This window comes from Canis lupus, chromosome X (assembly GCF_048164855.1).
Source record: "Canis lupus baileyi chromosome X, mCanLup2.hap1, whole genome shotgun sequence".
NCBI classification, from domain to species: Eukaryota; Metazoa; Chordata; class Mammalia; order Carnivora; family Canidae; genus Canis; species Canis lupus.
In genome coordinates, this window is record NC_132876.1 from 36,804,290 (window position 1) to 36,824,635 (window position 20,346).

Genomic DNA, 20,346 nt, shown 5'->3' on the forward strand with positions numbered 1-20,346 from the left:
TTTGGTCAATTGTTTTATAATTATCAGCTATATTGTTGGTTAATGGTATTGCTTTCTTTTATATCCTTGCTGATATTTTTGGGTTGTTTTATTAATTGTGAAGAAAAGGATGTTGAAACCTCCAATTATAAATGTGGATTTCCTTTTTTCTCCTTTCAGTTATGTTTTGCCTTACATATTTGTAACTGTCATTTAGTGCTTACACAAACTATGTCTCGCTATACCTTCTCAGTAGGTTGACCCTTTTGCCATTATACAATGCCTTTCTATGTCTCTGGTAATTTTGGAGTCCCCTTTATTCAATATTAATATAACTGTGCCTGCTCTATATTTATTAATGTTTGCATAATATGTATTTTTGTATCACTTTACTTTCAATTTGACTATATCATTACATTTCATGTTTATTTCTTATGGACAGTGTATAGTTCGCTTATTTTTATAATACACTCTTTTAAGCCCTGTCTTTTAATTGGTTTATTTAGATCATTTACATTTAGTTTAATGTTATGTTAGAGTTAACATCTATCCTTTTATTTTTGTTTTCTGTTTGTTTTCTCTGTTTTTCATTTATGTTTTCTTTGTCCTGCATCAGAAAACCTCTTGGTTTTCTGAACAATTTTTATAATTCCATTTTGATTTGCCTTTATATTTTTGAGTGTATCACTTTGTGTAGATTTTTTTAGTTGTTGTTTTAGGAATCACATTACACAAACATAACATATCACTGACTAATGGTGTCATAATTCTACCAGTTCAAGTAAAGTATAGAAATCTCATTTCCTTTTAAGTTCTTTAATTCTCTCTAGTTTATAATAAATTGTCTTCGGTACTTCCTCTATATACATTTGGAAATACCGTGGATCCCTGAGTGGCTCAGTGGTTTAGCGCCTCTTTCAGCCCAGGGCATGATCCTGGAGACCCGGGATCGAGTTCCGCATCAGGCTCCTGGCATGGAGCCTGCTTCTCCCTCTGCCTGTGTCTCTACCTCTCTCTCTCTATGTCTATCATGAATAAATAAATAAAATCTTTTTTTTAAAAAAAGGAAATACCTTTGATTGTGTTATAATATTTTCTTCCATCCATGAGATACAATATGTACAATACAAGAGAAGAAGGAAAATATATTTACTGATACTTTTGTTTACCATTTTCTTTCCTTTTTCCTGATATTTCAGAATTCCTTATTTTATCATTTCTCTTCTGTAGAGAGAACATCCTCAGAGCTATTCTTTTAAGGCAAATCTACCAGTGAAAAATTCTCTGTTTTATTTATTTTTTTCATTTGAGATGTCTTGATTTCCTCTTCATTTCTGAAGGATATTTTTGCTGGATATAGGCTTTTTGGATTGATAATTTTCTTCCAGCATTTCAAAAATGTGATGCCATTTCCTTGTAGCCTCTGTGGGTTTTAATGAGAAGTTCAAAGTATTTCAATGTTTTCTAACTAAAGTATTGTTTCTCTCTTGCTGCTTTGAAGATTCTTTTTCATCTTTCAATTTTCAGATTACCGTTTTCTATACCTTCTATAAATTAGCAGTTAAAGCTAAAAACTTTATCAAGATTCCATTTTGTTTTCACAAACACTTTAAAGGTGTTAGAATATTCTTCCACCAAGAGCACATAATGGATTTTAGGTTGTTGTTAGTGTTATTGTGATCACTTATGACATCAGCTTTCATCAATGTCCAATGCCTGGGTCCAACAATTCATTAGGGGTTTTAAAATGAGAGAATTCTATCCTTTATTCACTTACTAGCAGGAACAATTTTATAAACAGAAATTTCTCCTCATCTCTTACTTGTTTACTGAATAGCTCATTTCATACAAGAAAAGTAAGACATATATTTGTGTTTTCAATTTCCTGTTTTCCTAAATAATAAGTTGTTTCCCCAATGGTGATTGATTTTATTCTTATTCTGACCACTGCAATAAATCAATTATCACAATGAAGTGAGTCAAATGAACTTTTATTTCCCAGTGTGTATGAAAGTTATGTTTATACTATAGTCTATTAAGAGTCCGATAGCTTTATATCTAAAAAATTAATGTATATGTATATACCTTAATTTAAGTTCTTCATTGCTAAAAAATGCTAAACCATCTGAGCTTTCAATCAGTTTTAATCTTTTTTGTTGGTAGAATGTTTTGCCTTGATGTCAATGGCTGCTGTCTGATCAGGGTGAAGATTGCTGAAGGTTGGGGTGGCTGTAGCAATTTTTTAAATTAAGAGAAAGTTAAAGCTTGTGGCATCAATGGACTCTTCTTTTCATGAATAATTTCTCTGTAGCATATGATGCTATTTGGTAGCATTTTACCTGCTGTAGAACTTCTTTCAATATTAGAGTTAATTCTCTCAAACCTTGTTGCTGCTTTATCAACTAAGTTGATATAATATTCTAAATTTCTTGTCATTTCAACAGTCTTCACAGCATCTTCACCATGAGTAGATTCCACCTCAAGAGGTCACTTTCTTTACTTATCCATAAGAAGCAACTCTCCATCCACTTAATTTTATCATGAGATTGCAGCAATTCAGTCACATTTTCAGGTGCTACTTCTAATTCTAGTTCTCTTGTTATTTCTACCTCATGCAGTTATTTCTTTCACTGAAGTCTTGAATCCCTCAAAGTCATCCATGAGATTTGGAGCCAGCTTCTTCCAGACTCTTGTTAATGTTAATATTTTGACTTCTTCCCATGAATCACAAGTGTTTTTAATAGCATCTAGAATGTTGAATCCTTTCCAGAAGGTTTTCAATTTACTTTGCCCAGATATATCAGAGGAATCACTCTTTACGGCAGCTATATTCTACAAAATGTATTTCTTAAATCATAACTTGAAAATTGAAATTACTTCTTGATCTATAGGCTGCAGAATGGATGTTGTATTAGCAGGCATGAAAACAACATTAATTTTATTGTCCATCTCCATCTCTTGTATGACCAGATGCATTGTGTATGAGCAGTAATATTTTGAAAGAAATCTTTTTATCTGAACAGTAGGTCTCAATAGTGGACTTAAAATATTCTGTAAACCAAGCTGTAACCAGATGTGCTGTCATCCAGGTTTTGTTGTTTCATTCACAGAATACAGGCAAAGTAGATTGAGCATCATTCTTAAGGGCACTAGGATTTTTGAAATGGAAATGAGCATTGGATTCAACTTAGTCACCAGCTGCATTAGCCCCTACAAGAGAGTCAGCCATCCTTTGAAGCTTTGAAATCAGACACTAATTTCTCCTCTTTAGCTATGAAAGTCCTTGGTGGCATGAAAGGACCTGTGAAAGTCCTTCTTCCAACATAAAGCTGTTTCATCTAGGTTAAAAAATCTGTTGTTTAGTGTAGCAACCTTCATTCATTGTCTCAGCTAGATCTTCTGGAGAACTTGCTACATCTACATCAGCACTTGCTGCTTCACCTAGCACTTTTATCTTACAGATAAGATAAGCTTATCTGGCTTCTTCCTGTAAACTTCATGAACCAACCTCTGCTAGCTTCAAATTTTTCTTCTGCAGCTTCCTCACCTCTCTCAGCCTTCATAGAATTGAAGAGGGTTAAGGCCTTGCTCTGGAGTAGGCTTTAGCTTAAGGGAATGCTGTGGCTGGTTTGATCTTCTATCCAGACCATGTCAACAATAAGGCTATTTGGCTTTCTTATCATTTGTGTGTTCACTGGAGTAGTACTTCTAATTTCTTTCAAGAGCTTTGCCTTTGAATTCACGACTTGGCTAACTGGTGCAAGAGGCCTAGGTTTTGCTTATCTCAGCTTTGAAAATGCCTTTCTCACTAAGCTTAATTCCTAGGTTTTTAAAAAAAGATATATATATATATATATATATATATATATATATATATATGATAGAGAGAGAGAGAGAGAGAGGATGAGAGAGAGAGCACAAGCAGGGGGAGTGGAAGGCAGAGGGAGAGGGAGAAGCAGGCCCCCTGGTGAGCAGGGGGCCTGATACAGGGCTCAATCCCAGGACCCTGCAATCATGGACCTGAGGCAAAAGCAGGCATTTAATTGACTGAGCCACCCAGGTGCCCAATTTTTAGCCTTTGTTTTAAAGTGAAAGACATATGACACTTCCTTTTACTTGAATATTTAGATGCCACTGTAAGGTTATTAATTGGCCTAATTTTGATATTGTTGCATCTCAGGGAACAGGAAGGCTCAAGTAGAGGAAGAGAGAGATAGGAATGGCTGGTTGGTGGAACAGTCAGGATACACACATTTATCAATTAAGTTCACTATCATATGTAGTTGTTTGTGGTACCCCAAAGTAACAAATGGTAACATTAAACATCACTCATCACAGGTCACCATAGCAATTATAATAGTAATGGAAAAGTCTGAAATATTGCAAGAATTATTGAAATGTGACACAGAAACATAAAGCGAGCCACTGTTGTTGGAAAAATGGCACTCATAAATTTGCTCGATATGGGGTTGTCATAGACGTTAAATTTGTTTAAAAAAAAAAGAAAGAAAGAAAATACAATACCTGTAGAGGGCAATAAAGCAATGCACAATAAAATAGCATATGTCTGTATTAACAAATGATGAGTTTGAAAATGTTTCATGTTTCAATCCATTGAAATTACCATCCATATTGATGTTTAATTTATTTTTGTGTGTCTTTGGCCAGTAGGATATTCTTCAAGTTGACTTGAATTGTGATACTACTTTTTGCCACATCAATAGCTATCTTTCTTTCCATTTTGCCACACCACTGATTGTCTCTGATTATTTTTATTCTATTTGTTAAGACAAGTTGTTTCAAGGTCGTCTTGTACACTTCCTGCCTCTGAAATGGAAATACATATTCTTCATATGGTCCTTGTTCTTTTGAATGGGAAAAGCTATTTCAAGAACACAGTTTGGGCACTAAAGGCATTCACTGATGTTGGGTTTGTCACTGTTTCTTGGCTTTTACCATCGATGAAACTGGTCTACAGAATTTTTACCTAGCCTTGTAATCTCACATCTTTATTTCTCCCATGCCAACAATTTCAGTTCTCAAGGACACAGAGGGTGACAGAATTAAATATCCCTCATTTGTTTTTACCACAGTATCCACACACCAGTCTCAGAATAACAATACCAACATTATTGCTCACAGTATGATTGCTGAATACAATATAAGATTTGTCTTGCAGTTGTATTTTTACTTAGGCTATATCTCACTAGGGATGCTCAATCATATTACTGTGTTGTAATGTCACTTGGTTTAGCATTTTAATGTACTTTACTGTGTGGTGAGAGCACCAATTGGGTAAAAAATATAGTTTCTTCTTTAAAAAGTTTATTTCTATGGGTTTAAAAATTATTTCTGGCTTGTAGCTATATGAAATATTTACATGATTCTAAAATTAAATACAGAAAACAAGACATACTTAAAAAGATCACCTTTTATTTCTTCTCTCTTATCTTATTTCCTACCTCCTACTGTGTGTAACAATGTACTACATTATGATTTTCTCTTCCATTGTTTATTTTTATTTTTTATATACATTTTAAAGTAGACAGCACACCCAGCACGGAACCCAACATGGGGCTTGAGCTCACGACCCTGAAATCAAGACCTGATGGACACCGAGACTCCTTCCAAAGATGTGGTCTATGTATACAATGAAATATTACTCAGCCATTAGAAACTACAAATACCCACCATTTGCTTCGACGTGGATGGAACTGGAGGGTATTATGCTGAGTGAAGTAAGTCAATCGGAGAAGGACAAACATTGTATGGTCTCATTCATTTGGGGAATATAAAAAATAGTGAAAGGGAATAAAAGGGAAAGGAGAGAAAATGAGTGGGAAATATCAGAGAGGGAGACAGAACATGAGAGACTCCTAACTCTGGGAAAGGAACAAGGAATGGTGGAAAGGGAGGTGGGCGGGGGGAGGAGGTGACTGGGTGGAGGGCACTGAGGGGGGAACTTGATGGGATGAGCACTGGGTGTTATGCTATATGTTGGCAAATTGAACTTCAATTAAATTTTTTTTTAATTTTAAAAAAGGGGGAAAAAAAAAGAAATCAAGACCTGAGCTGAGGGACGCCTGAGTGGCTCAGTGGTTAAGCATCTGCCTTCAGCCCAGGGCGTGATCTTGGGATCCTGGGATCAAGTCCCACATTGGGCTCCCTCCATGGAGCTGCTTCTCCCTCTGCCTGTGTCTCTGCCTCTCTCTGTGTCTCTCATGAATAAAGAAATAAAATCTTTTAAAAAAAGAGACCTGACCTGAGATCAAAAGCTGGACACCTATCCTACTGAGCCACTCAAGTACTCTCCATTGTTTGTTTATGTTAATATAAGATATAAGTAGAGTATATTTTGAGTATTTAAGAATGTTTGATCTTAATATCTTTTTATCAGTGCTTTTATATAATACTGTTAGCTTACTCTTATTTTTGGTTATAGAATATTGGTTACCTACTATGAACAACTCAGGAATTAGCTAATCTCTTTTGTTCTTCTCTTTTCACTAGAATTTAATTTAAAGTTATGTCATTTTATTCATGATCACAACTATTTGGGAATCAGCATGTTTATTAAATTCTCTATTTTTCATAGGCTCTGCCCATTGTCTTCCTCTTTTTTATAGTTGTATTATATCTAGGTTGTTTCAGCATATAGCCATTGTAAACTATATTCTATTCTTGTACAATATTATTCAGTCTTAGTTCAATGGTCAAAGTAAGTTTAAAGCCCAACATCAGTCTTTATATTAATGCCTTTACAGTCATACAGTTCCGTATGATAGTTCTGCATAACAGATTTCTAAGTTGAAAAATCCATTTGATTAAACATAAAATCCTAAATTTACATTTTCCCTTGAGTATCTCTTTTAAAAAGATTATTTATTTATTTATCCATGAGAGACACACACAGAGAGAGAGGCAGAAACACAGGCAGAGGGAGAAGCAGGCTCTATGCAGGGAGCCTGATGTGGGTGGGACTCTATTCCAGGACTCCGGGATCATGCCCTGAGCCAAAGGCAGATGCTCAACCACTGAGCCACCCAGGAATCCCTTCCCTTGAGTATCTTAAGTATGCTACTCTTTTCTCTCTTTGATATTTAGTACTGCTGTTGAAATGGCTGATAATAGCTCAATTTGATGTGGTGATTTTTCCTGGATGTTTTTCTTTTTCTCACTTCTTTGAGATAGAATAATTTTACTAGTAAATGTCTCAGGCTTGGCTGTTTTAAGTCAATATTCCCAGAATCATAACATGCCCTTTCAATACATTGTCCAGATCTCTCTTCCTATTTTAAAGAAAGGCTTTATCGAATTATAATTTATAATATCCATGATGTTTTGTTATTTTAGTTTTTTAAAAAACTACTATTCTATAGATATTGAACTATCTTCGCCTTTATTCTATATCCAATGAGTCTATTATTTTGTGACTTAGGGGAGTAATTATTTAATGATATCAACTATGAGAAATCTGGCATGCCTGGGTGGCTCAGCAGTTGGGTACGTGCCTTAGGCTCAGGTCATTTTCCCGGGATCTGAGATCGAGTCCTCTTTGGGCTCCCTGAGAAGAGCCTGCTTCTCCTTCGGCCTATGTCTCTGCCTTTCTCTCTCAGTCTCTGTTTCTCGTGAATAAAAAAAAAATTAAAAAATATTTAAAATATATTTTAGCTTGAGAGATCAAGCTAAAAACATATCCATGTTCTGACACATGTGTTTTGGGTTGGCTGCTCAAAAACAGTTTTATTTATTTATTTATTTATTTATTTATTTATTTATTTATTTAGGGAGGGTCGTGGTTTTTTTTATAAATTTATTTTTTATTGATGTTCAATTTTCCAACATACAGAATAACACCCAGTGCTCATCCCATCAAGTGCCCCCCTCAGTGCCCGTTACCCAGTCACCCCAGCCCCCCGCCCACCTCCCCTTCCACCACCCCTAGTTCATTTCCTAGAGTAAGGAGTCTCTCATGTTCTGTCTCCCTCTCTGATATTTCCCACTCAATTTTTCTCCTTTCCCCTTAATCCCTTTCACTATTTTTTATATTCCCCAGATGAATGAGACCATATAATGTTTGTCCTTCTCCGACTGACTTATTTCACTCAGCATAATACCCTCCAGTTCCATCCACGTCGAAGCAAAAGGTGGGTATTTGTCGTTGCTAATGGCTGAGTAATATTCCATTGTATACATAAACCACATCTTCTTTATCCATTCATCTTTCGATGGACACCGAGGCTCCTTCCACAGTTTGGCTATTGTGGACATTGCTGCTAGAAACATCAGGGTGCAGATGTCCCGGCGTTTCATTGCATCTGTATCTTTGGGGTAAATCCCCAGCAGTGCAATTGCTGGGTCCCAGGGTAGTTCTATTTTTAACTCTTTGAGGAACCTCCACACAGTTTTCCAGAGTGGCTGTACCAGTTCACATCAGAAACACTTTAAAAGAGTTGAAGACTACTTCAGTTGGCCAAGTTTCCTTGTTTTTTGTTTTGTTTTGTTTTGTTTTGTTTTGTTTTTTAGCAAAAATCACCTTTAGGGTTTTTTTTTTAAGTTTTAAAGTCATAGAATTAGAGAAGAAAGTCCTTCTCTCATTTATTTTTTTCTGAACCTTTCTTCCTCACCCCAATTGTCTTTGTCCTTGTTACTTTGGAATCTACTTTCAAAAATTTCTTCTAATGTGAAGTTTTGTCCTTAAGAATAGCTTTAGCTGGTTGTTTTCTAGAGTTCATAAGTTTTAGATTGTTATAGCAATTTCAGATCTCACCAAGGACCCCCTTTGCTCAATATGTGAATTGGAGTGTACAAAAATCATTTTCATTTTCTTTTCTTTTTTAAAAAATTATTTATTTATTTATTTATTTATTTATTTATTTATTTATGAGAGAGAGAGACAGAGAGAGAGAGAGGGAGAGAGCGCACACAGAGCACAGAGCATGAGCCAGAGGGGCAGAAGGAGAAGGAAGAAGAATTTCAAGCAGACCCTGTGCTGAGTGTGGAGCTCTAGGCAGGGCTCTCTTATGACCCTGAGATCACAACCTGTGCTGAAACCAAGGGTTGGACACTTAACCATCTTGCCACTTAGGCTTGTCATTCCCACTTTCAATACCTGTTCTCAAATTGCCTATCATTCTTTCCAGTGAGAACCTATTAGTGATTGGGAGTTCTTCTCTTACATCTGTCATGTGTTTGTCTCCACTCTTTACTGTATTCATACTATGTAGGCCTATACCTATAGGTTGTCTGTCCTTAACTACTCATTTTGGGCTATTTTAAAAATAGTTTTCAACCTACTTTTGTGGTAATTGTTATTCATAGGTTTTAAATTTTTCTATCCTATTTGCTCTGGCACCATCACTAACTTCCATACCTTTTCAGGGACTAAAATGTGTTTCTACCTCTGTTTGGGTAGTAGCCTTACTAGATTGCTATTTCTTCTTCTCATACAGATTTTTTCTTGATTATTATAAAGAAATTATTTTATAATTCAGCAGATAAATTGATTTCTTATTTATATCTATTTTTATACCTGTTTTAAAATAATCTATATCCTAGAATAACAAATTTCAAAATATTTTTAATTTTTATGAATTACTTATTTATACATATTTATGAGAAAGAGAGAGAGGAAGAGAGAGGGAGGGAAGGTTTTACTTTGATCATTAAGCATCAAAAACATAGTGGGTCAAGATTCATAATCTGAAAACTTTTTAGAAAGTATGCTAAAGGGAAATTTGGAAATGCCTTTAAGTTGTGCTAAAAATTTTTAGTGGAGAAACTGCTTTTTCTATGTGGAATAAATAGTTAACCAATAAACATCTAGGAGCAGTGTCTTAGAATAGAATTAACCCAACCCTTTTAGTAGGTAAAATTTTCCCTAATTGTGGAGAAAATGGTCTTCATATATACAATGAGCCCACGCCTCTCTCACCATTGGATTTTTGAAACTTATACAGAGCAAAAAGTCAATTTCTGCATTAGCTAAATAAACAGAGGATAGTTCATTATAAGGTAAAAGTCAAGCACCAGTTAGCAGTAAAAGAAAGCCTATGGTAGTCAAGAGACTTCTGTTAATAGTAGAAGAAATATTGTAGTGCTTTCAAAATCCCAAAGAGGTACAGAGTGTCCAGGAATAGAGTGATGTCATGGAAAACTCAGTATAAAATCAGGATGACTTATTTTCTAGTTTAGATATAAAGCCAGTGTTGCATTTTGAAGATATTATTAACTTCTACATATATGTGTTTCTTTTAAAACACTACATCCTCATCTATCATGTAAACAAATTAAGAAATATAAGTAGCCCACAGAAAAATACAGTGGTTCCTTCTGAGGAGTAAATAACTATTGCTTCTTATTATAAGCTTTTATATATGAGCAAATATGTTAAATTTTTGAGCAAACATTTTAAAAATAAATTAACTTAAATCTTAATCAAAACTGGCTGCTACTCTTTAATGTATAATATCAGGGTTGAATTTGTTTTTAGGCTTTTTTAAAACATAGCTGTAGTTCATGAGGTCTCTGGGGAAACATGATATAATCTCTTTGACTTAGTTGCCTAAAATTCATTTGAAATTTTGTATTTCAGCCATATGATTACTGCCACCCACATGCCATCTGGTGGCATATCTCCAGATGGCACATAGGAAATCATAAGCCTCTAGAATTTTGCCCTATAAATCTAAACCAACAGCTTCACATTGGTGAATGATGATGTCGAATTTTCTGTCTTTTAGGAAGTATTTTAATGTTAGTGAATTAAACAGCACTAGCTACAACAACAGAGGCCTAGGCTTCTCCTTAGTGTTATTTGATTGCAATTCTAGGTCTTCTAGGAAAATGACCAGATTCAATGTGGACAAAACTCATCCCCCTAACTTCAATTCCTGTTTCTGGTGGATCCATAAAATGTAAGAGCTAGTAGGACAATATTGTTATATCATATCATATTAGTCATGATAGTAGCTACAGAAAATTTCCTCTGTTTAATGTAAACTCCTAGAAAAGTAGTTCTGAACATTGGCTGTGGGTTAAAATCACCTAGATTGTTATGAAAAATCCAGATAACAAAAAACCACACACCACACAGATTACATAAAATTCTCTGAAGAGTATGATAAGACTGAATGTGAATGAAGCACCTAAATGTTTAAAGCTTTCCAGATGTTGACAATGTGCACCCAAGTTTGCAAACACCTGTCCTAGAAGATTGCCTGTTTACCATAAAACTGCATACTTGAGTAAATAAAGGACTTTGAAGACTTTTAAAAACATAAAATATATATTGGAATTAACTAGGTCAAAATTTGGGAGATTGGAACAACGACAAAGAATTATGATACATATACTTTGTTGGTACATAGAAATGTAAACTTCTATGTCTTTTATGTGGCTTAGATTTAATGTTATTTTCTAAGCAGTGTTAATCATCCAATCCTAAAAAAAACAACACATAGCCAAAAAAAGATATGAATGATATAAGCTATTTCATACAAATGAGGAAAACAAACCTCTTTTGTAGGAAGAATAAGTTTTTATTTCTGGAAAGCCACAAACTACCAAAACTGGAACAGGAAGAAATAGAAAACCTGAACAGACCAATAACCAAGGAGGAAATTGAAGCAGTCATCAAAAACCTCCCAAGACACAAAAGTCCAGGGCCAGATGGCTTCCCAGGGGAATTCTATCAAACGTTTAAAGAAGAAACCATACTTATTCTACTAAAGCTGTTTGGAAAGATAGGAAGAGATGGAATACTTCCAAACTCGTTCTATGAGGCCAGCATCTCCTTAATTCCAAAACCAGACAAAGACCCCACCAAAAAGGGGAATTACAGACCAATATCCCTGATGAACATGGATACAAAAATTCTCAACAAGATACTAGCCAATAGGATCCAACAATACATTAAGAAAATTATTCACCATGACCAAGTAGGATTTATCCCTGGGACACAAGGCTGGTTCAACACTCATAAAACAATCCATGTGATTCATCATATCAGCAAGAGAAAAACCAAGAACCATATGATCCTCTCATTAGATGCAGAGAAAGCTTTTGACAAAATACAGCAACCATTCCTGATCAAAACTCTTCAGGGTGTAGGGATAGAGGGAACATTCCTCAACATCTTAAAAGCCATCTACGGAAAGCCCACAGCAAATATCATTCTCAATGGGGAAGAACTGGGAGCCTTTCCCCTAAGATCAGGAACAAGACAGGGATGTCCACTCTCACCACTGCTATTCAACATAGTCCTGGAAGTCCTAGCCTCAGCAATCAGACAACCAAATGACATTAAAGGCATTCAAATTGGCAAAGAAGAAGTCAAACTCTCCCTCTTCGCCGATGACATGATACTCTACATAGAAAACCCAAAAGCCTCCACCCCAAGATTGCTAGAACTCATACAGCAATTTGGTACCGTGGCAGGATACAAAATCGATGCCCAGAAATCAGTGGCATTTCTATACACTAACAATAAGACTGAAGAAAGAGAAACTAAGGAGTTAATCCCATTTATAATTGCATCCAAAAGCATAAGATACCTAGGAATAAACCTAACCAAAGAGGTAAAGGATCTATACCCTAAAAACTATAGAACACTTCTGAAAGAAATTGAGGAAGACACAAAGAGATGGAAAAATATTCCATGCTCATGGATTGGAATTAATATTGTGAAAATGTCAATGTTACCCAGGGCAATTTACACATTTAACGCAATCCCTATCAAAATACCATGGACTTTCTTCAGAGAGTTAGAACAAATTATTTTAAGATTTGTGTGGCATCAGAAAAGACCCCGAATAGCCAGGGGAACTTTAAAAAAGAAAACCATATCTGGGGCATCACAATGCCAGATTTCAGGTTGTACTACAAAGCTGTGGTCATCAAGACAGTGTGGTACTGGTACAAAAACAGACACATAGATCAATGGAACAGCATAGAGAATCCAGAAGTGGACCCCGAACTTTATGTTTAACTAATATTCGATAAAGGAGGAAAGACTATCCACTGGAAGAAAGACAGTCTCTTCAATAAATGGTGCTGGGAAAATTGGACATCCACATGCAGAAGAATGAAACTAGACCACTCTCTTTCACCATACACAAAGATCAACTCAAAATGGATGAAAGATCTAAATGTGAGACAAGATTCCATCAAAATCCTAGAGGAGAACACAGGCAACACCCTTTTTGAACTCAGCCACAGTAACTTCTTGCAAGATACATCCACAAAGGCAAAAGAAACAAAAGCAAAAATGAACTATTGGGATTTCATCAGGATAAGAAGCTTTTGCACAGCAAAGGATACAGTCAACAAAACTAAAAGACAACCTACAGAATGGGAGAAGATATTTGCAAATAACCTATCAGATAAAGGGCTAGTTTCCAAGATCTATAAAGAACTTATCAAACTCAACACCAAAGAAACAAACAATCCAATCATGAAATGGGCAAAAGACATGAACAGAAATCTCACAGAGGAAGACATAGACATGGCCAACAAGCACATGAGAAAATGCTCTGCATCACTTGCCATCAGGGAAATACAAATCCACACCACAATGAGATACCACCTCACACCAGTGAGAATGGGGAAAATTAACAAGGCAGGAAACCACAAATGTTGGAGAGGCTGTGGAGAAAGGGGAACCCTCCTGCACTGTTGGTGGGAATGTGACTGGTGCAGCCACTCTGGAAAACTGTGGAGGTTCCTCAAAGAGTTAAAAATAGACCTGCCCCAATTGCACTGCTGGGGATTTACCCCAAAGATACAGATGCAATGAAACGCCGGGACACCTGCACCCCGATGTTTCTAGCAGCAATGCCCACAATAGCCAAACTGTGGAAGGAGCCTCGGTGTCCATCGAAAGATGAATGGATAAAGAAGATGTGGTTTATGTATACAATGGAATATTACTCAGCCATTAGAAATGACAAATACCCACCATTTGCTTCGACGTGGATGGAACTGGAGGGTATTATGCTGAGTGAAATAAGTCAATCGGAGAAGGACAAACAGTGTATGTTCTCATTCATTTGGGGAATATAAATAATAGTGAAAGGGAATATAAGGGAAGGGAGAAGAAATGTGTGGGAAATATCAGAAAGGGAGACAGAACATAAAGACTCCTAACTCTGGGAAAGGAACTAGGGGTGGTGGAAGGGGAGGAGGGCGGGGGGTGGGGGTGAGTGGGTGACGGTCACTGAGGGGAGCACTTGACGGGATGAGCACTGGGTGTTATTCTGTAAGTTGGCAAATTGAACAGCAATAAAAAATAAATTTATTATAAAAAAAGGAAGAATAAGTTTTCCAGAGACCTAGTAGAAGATCTTAAATTGAGTGCAACAGGCCTTTTTAACACACAATAAAAGAAAATAAACATCATAAGAAATCCAGATTATTCATTTTATGTTTCCCTAAACACTATTACCGTTAATTAAGTAATTTTTGATAATATATTGTCCATATATCTATTTGTGTGTAACTCTTGGTTTAAAATTTACTTAATTTCAAATAGTTTTATTTGATGTTTTCCATTATTTTTTTAAGTTCTTATTTATTTTATGTCATTTTCTAGTCTGACCTAGAGTTTGGTATAAAAAGAACATGGCTCTTGATTACAACAACTGAAAAAACACAAGATTTATTTTCTTTTTAATTTATCTATGCATGTTCTCATTATCTCTTTTTAGGACCTTACAGTCTAAGCAGAAAATAACAGCACTTATGTTTCAATTTATGCTGTGAATTTTGCACCTGTTATATATTTATATCATTTATATATAATTTCATTTGAAATTAAAATGTTATTCACTCAATAAAGATTAGAAGATGCCTCATATAATACCATCACCTATGAAAACCTTTCCTTAAGACCAAGGTTAATAGCAATTAAAAAATTGAAACCTAATTTCCAATTATCAGAATAAGAGTCATGTTCATGTGAAACATTCTGATGGATTCATGTATTTGTTCAGTGATTATAGTATGCCCTTTATCATGTTTATGTAAATGTATGTCTATATTATAAATATATTGACATATATAAAATATGTAATATATAAATATATGAATAAAATATATACATTTAGAAATATAAAATATGGGCAGCCCCGGTGGCACAGCGGTTTGACGCTGCCTGTAGCCTGGGGTGTGATCCTGGAGACCCAGGATCGAGTCCCACATTGGGCTCCCTGCATGGGGCCTGCGTCTCCCTCTCCCTCTGCCTGTGTCTCTGCCTCTCTCTCTGTGTCTATGAATAAATAAATAAAATCTTAAAAAAATAAAATATGTATATATTAGAAAATTTATATATATAATATACACACATCCTATGCCACCTAGAAGAAAAAAAAATAGAAAAGTTAATTAAAAGTTCAAATTTTTAGTCACACATAATATTCCAACTCTACTTTTCATTATACCTTGAAAAGAATCATAAATCTTAACATCACCATTCCCAAATTTGACCTACATTTTTCTATTTAAGTGTTTCAAAAATATTATTCCCCTTTCAATTGGAATTTGAAAAGTCACACTGACTAACTTGGAAAAACAAACCCACCACAAAAACCTCCACAATGCTGACATAAATAAAACAACAATGTAGTACATCTATACAATGGAATATTATTTAACATTGAAAAAGAATGGAGTACTGATATATGCTACAACATGGATGAACCTAGAAAACATTATGCTAAAGTGAGATAAGTTAATTGCAAGAACACCATGATATATGATTCAATTGATATGAACTGTCCAGTAGAAGGAAATCTATAGACAGAGAAAGTAGATCTGTGGTTGCCTAGGGCTGAGCACTTGTGGCAGATAAGGGCTGACTCTTAATTGGTGCAGATGGAGTTTCATTTTGGGCTGTTGAAAATGTTCTAAAATTAGATTGTGGTGATAGTTGTCCAGTTCCATAAATACACTAAAATACATAGAACTGTAGACTTTAAATGGATAAATTTTATGGGTATGGGGTATGAAAATTTAAAAACTTTTATTTAAAGGATAAATCCTGGATGGTGCTAAAAGGCTAGTTTGGGGTTAATTCTTCTTATGAGGTAACCTACTTACATAGAATATGAGACACACCTTATGTCAACAGCGCTGAAGTCAATAATGTGGGCAAGTAAAATATGGTGTGGGCTTCCTAACAAAAATTCTGATAAGTTCAGACAGAATTCTTGCCGGGCTGTTGTTGTGATGTGAGACAGAGCCCCCAAATGCATGAGATAGAAGAGGTAAAGTGCCTTGCATGGTGCAGTGCCTGTCCATTAACAATGTGCATAATGAATGAGTTACTTTTAATGTCACTACCATCATTATCACAACATTTTAGAAAACATATGGACACACAGACCTTGTATCACTTCTGGAAATTATACTCAGTTGAGTATAAATTTAATATTGGTGTCATTTATCATCTGGTGTCAGCTACCACAATTACAGATAGTGTGGCTCTGGGAAAATTAATAATTTCTATTGGGCTTATCTTTAAAATTCAATCCAATTAAGTTGGGGCAAATCTCACTCTACTTGCTCATGGTTGAGAAAATTTACATTCCTTTTAAAAGACAGAAATTACATTCTTCATTATGGAAATCAGCATCAAGCAACTTTCTTTTTTAAAGCCAGTTTGCTGATAAAGCTTCAAGAGGAATACTATAATACAGAAAGAAATTTTAAATCCTAGAGGTAAGTCTTTTGTTTTGAGGGAATGGTGGTCTGGAACTTTGTAACACTATTTTAATAAATGCTCCAAATTCTATGCATTGTATTTAGTAGGTTGAAAACACTCAATGAGTGTATATGGAAATTATATAAAGATAATGCCATTCCTAGTTATCTTAGGAAATAGAAACTAATGGACCATGGTATTGTGGAGTATGAAAATAAATGCCATGATAAAAAAAGTAAAAAACTTTCTTTATATGCAGTCACAATTTGATTTATTTCAAAAACTTGACATATCCACCCCTGGTGATGATCCACCCTCCCCCCCCCCACACACACACACAACTTACAGAATTTTGAAAGCATTTTAGTGGTGCGACTAATGGACGACTTGCCTGTTTGGGGCTTTTGTGAGAGGAAAGTTCTGGAGAAGCATTCATTGTAGTACTGAAAAAATAATTGAAAGGTCATTTAACTTTTTACCTGTTCTCTGTCAATATTGAATATTCACGAGTATTGGATATTCTAAATATTCTGCCAATATTGAATATCTTATCTGAGATTTAATTCTACAGGATAATATTTTCATATGAAGAGCTCCTTTGCCTTCTCCTTTAGCAATCTTTTCCAGGATCTACCTGCCACTAATTTCACATTAAATTCTTTCTTAAACCTGCTTCACTATTTTAGATAATTGGTCTCATCATCTTTTCAAGAACCCAGACTTGGTATTTCAGTTATTTCTGACCCCCTCATTAGCTGTCAAGCTTATCTGAGAAAAAAAGAGCATATCTTTTCTTTAAAAAAAGATTTTATTTATTTATTCGTGAGAGACACAGAGAGAGAGGCAGAGACATAGGCAGAGGGAGAAGCAAGTTCCATGTAGGAAGCCCGATGCGGGACTTGATCCCCGGGCTCTGGGATCATGTCCTGAGCCAAAGGCAGACGCTCAACCACTGAGCCACCCAGGCATCCCAGAAAGAATATTTCTTAAAGGAGTACTAGGAAAGTCAAAAAAATTATTCTCTCTTATGTTTGGGGAAATTTGCATAAGTTATTATTCCCTATTTTCTACTTTTTAGAAGAGATAAACACCTTGACGATAAAGGGAAGGTTATTAGTATCTATTTGTCTAAAACATATTGACTTTTATTCTGCAGATGAGTGACACACAGGAGTATACAACAACCAGTGGCCTATCAGCTGAGGGAAGAGTGTCCCTAGTCAAATATTTTCGGAAGATGCCCTTTCTGGTAAGAAAGGGAAGCAACAAGAAAGGGTAAAAGAACCTTGCTTCAGACCCAGAATAGTCAAAACAATTTCCTGGCAGCCAATTAAACATAGTTAAGTTTTTCTCAGAAAGCAGAAAATCAGAATGTAATCATGTTTTCCCAACAGCTAATGTAAGGCTAATTTTAGAAGTGAAGTTTCAACTATTTACTAAATGAGATCAGACATACCAAAAAGGAAGTCAGCTTTGCACAGCCACTCTGGAAAACAGTATGGAAGTTCCTCAAAAAGTTCCTACAACCCAGTAATTGCACTACTAGGGATTTATCCCTAAAATACAAATTAGTGATCTGAAGGGGCACCTGCAACCCAATGTTTGTAGCAGCAATGTCCACAATAGCTAAACTATGGAAAGAGCCCTGATGTCCATCGACAGATGAATGAATAAAGAAGATATGATATATATATATATTAATAGAATGCTACTCAGCCATCAAAAGAGTGAAATCTTGGCATTTGCAAGGACATGGATGGAACTAGAGGATATTATGCTAAGTGAAATAAGTCAATCAGAGAAAGACTTAGTATATGATCTCACTCATATGTGGAATTTAAGAAACAAAACAGAGAATCATAGGGGAAAAGAGGAAAAAATAAAATAAGACAAAATCAGAGAAGGAGACAACCATAAGAGACTCTTAATCATAGGAAACAAACGGTTGCTGGAGGGGAGGTGGGTCAGGGGAAAGAATAACTGGGTGATGGGCCTTAAGGAAGGCACGTGATATAATCAGCACTGAGTATTAAATAAAACTGATGAATCAGTGACTTCTACCTCTGGAACTAATAATACATTATATGTCAATTAACTTTTTAAAAAAGATTTTATTTATTTATTCATGAGATACAGAGAGAGATCACGCCCTGGGCTGAAGGCGGCGCTAAACCGCTGAGCCACCCGGGCTGCCCGTTAATTAAATTTAAATAAAAAATTATATGGTAATGTAAAAAGAGAGAGAGAGAGATGTGACCTCTGTTCTCATGGAGCTTATAGCCCTGGCGGGGAGGTGGGCACTCATCTACTAATAAATTCATAAATACAAAAAATAAAGGAAGCCAACTTCAGAAAAGAAATAATGTTTAGATCCATGCCTATATGACTCATATTTCTACCCATCTAGCATGGCTTAACATTGAGTGGCAGCCAGTAGGTACAAGCTACAGTACTTGGGGACTTGCTCAAATTGGGAGCCATTAGAGTTTCAAGGTGACTTCATAATGAGTCGTCATTTCGAGTAGACACATTTAGTTTTTTCTGAAAGCATGTTTAGTGAGGTAGAAAATTCATCAATACTAAACACATTATTTTTCTTAAAATTTTTGCTCCTTTTGTTATTTTTATATTCAATAATGTCCTAGACTTGAGTACTTACTAATTGGTTGCTTAATCATTGGTTACAATGATACTTGGTATAATACAGATAAACAGTATACAGTCTGATGAAAAAAATCTGTTGATGGAAAGTGGTTGTCAGAGACCTTACTGAAGTCCTTGCTCCTCAGCATCACCATCTAGTGTGAGAATCTCAAAAAGACTACGGAGGCTTCCAGTTTTCTAAACCTAATAGAATATGCTTGCAACTGATTCAACCATGTTACACAGTGACACGAATGCCACAGTTTTCCTAAAAACTAACATATATTTTTGTCCAAATCAAATTACCTAATAAAATATTTCTATGCTGTGTTAGAGGGAGATAATTTACACTGTCACTGTAGGTTGTTTGTGTTACTTGAATATTCTTAGCATTTAGAAAAAGAGTAGACCCATGATATACTCTGTTTACGTCTATTTGCACTTTTACAATAGTCATGTTTCCAGTGGAAAGATCAATGTTATTACTTCACTGGTTGTAAGATTGATCCCTTCGTTCTCCAGGGACTTTTAAAAAAATATTTATTTATTCGTGAGAGACAGAGAGAGGCAGAGACACAGGCAGAGGGAGAAGCAGGGTCTCCGAGAGGAGCCCGATGTGGGACTCAATCCCAGGACCCTGGGATCCTGCCCTGAGCCAAAGGCAAACGCTCAATCCCTGAGCCACCGAGGTGCCCCCACCCCCAGGGATTTTTTTATACACAGTGCTCAACAAGCACAGTCTCTGGATCCTTGCCCTCCTCTCCTTTTACTATTAGTAAAGTTTCAGAGAAGAATCTCTACTCCTTCCCAAGGTAAATCTGATTCCATATGGAACTGATGTACCATCTGGGCTCACCAAATATCACTTAGGATCTGAACTTTCTTGTATTCATAAGTTTCAAAACCATTTTTTCCCCTCAGCCTAGACCTACGTATTTGTTTTAAAAATCCCTGCCTTGCCTTTGCTACCTTCTAATTGTAGAGACTCTTTTGGGCTACACTTCTAGAAAAACTAAAATGTACTC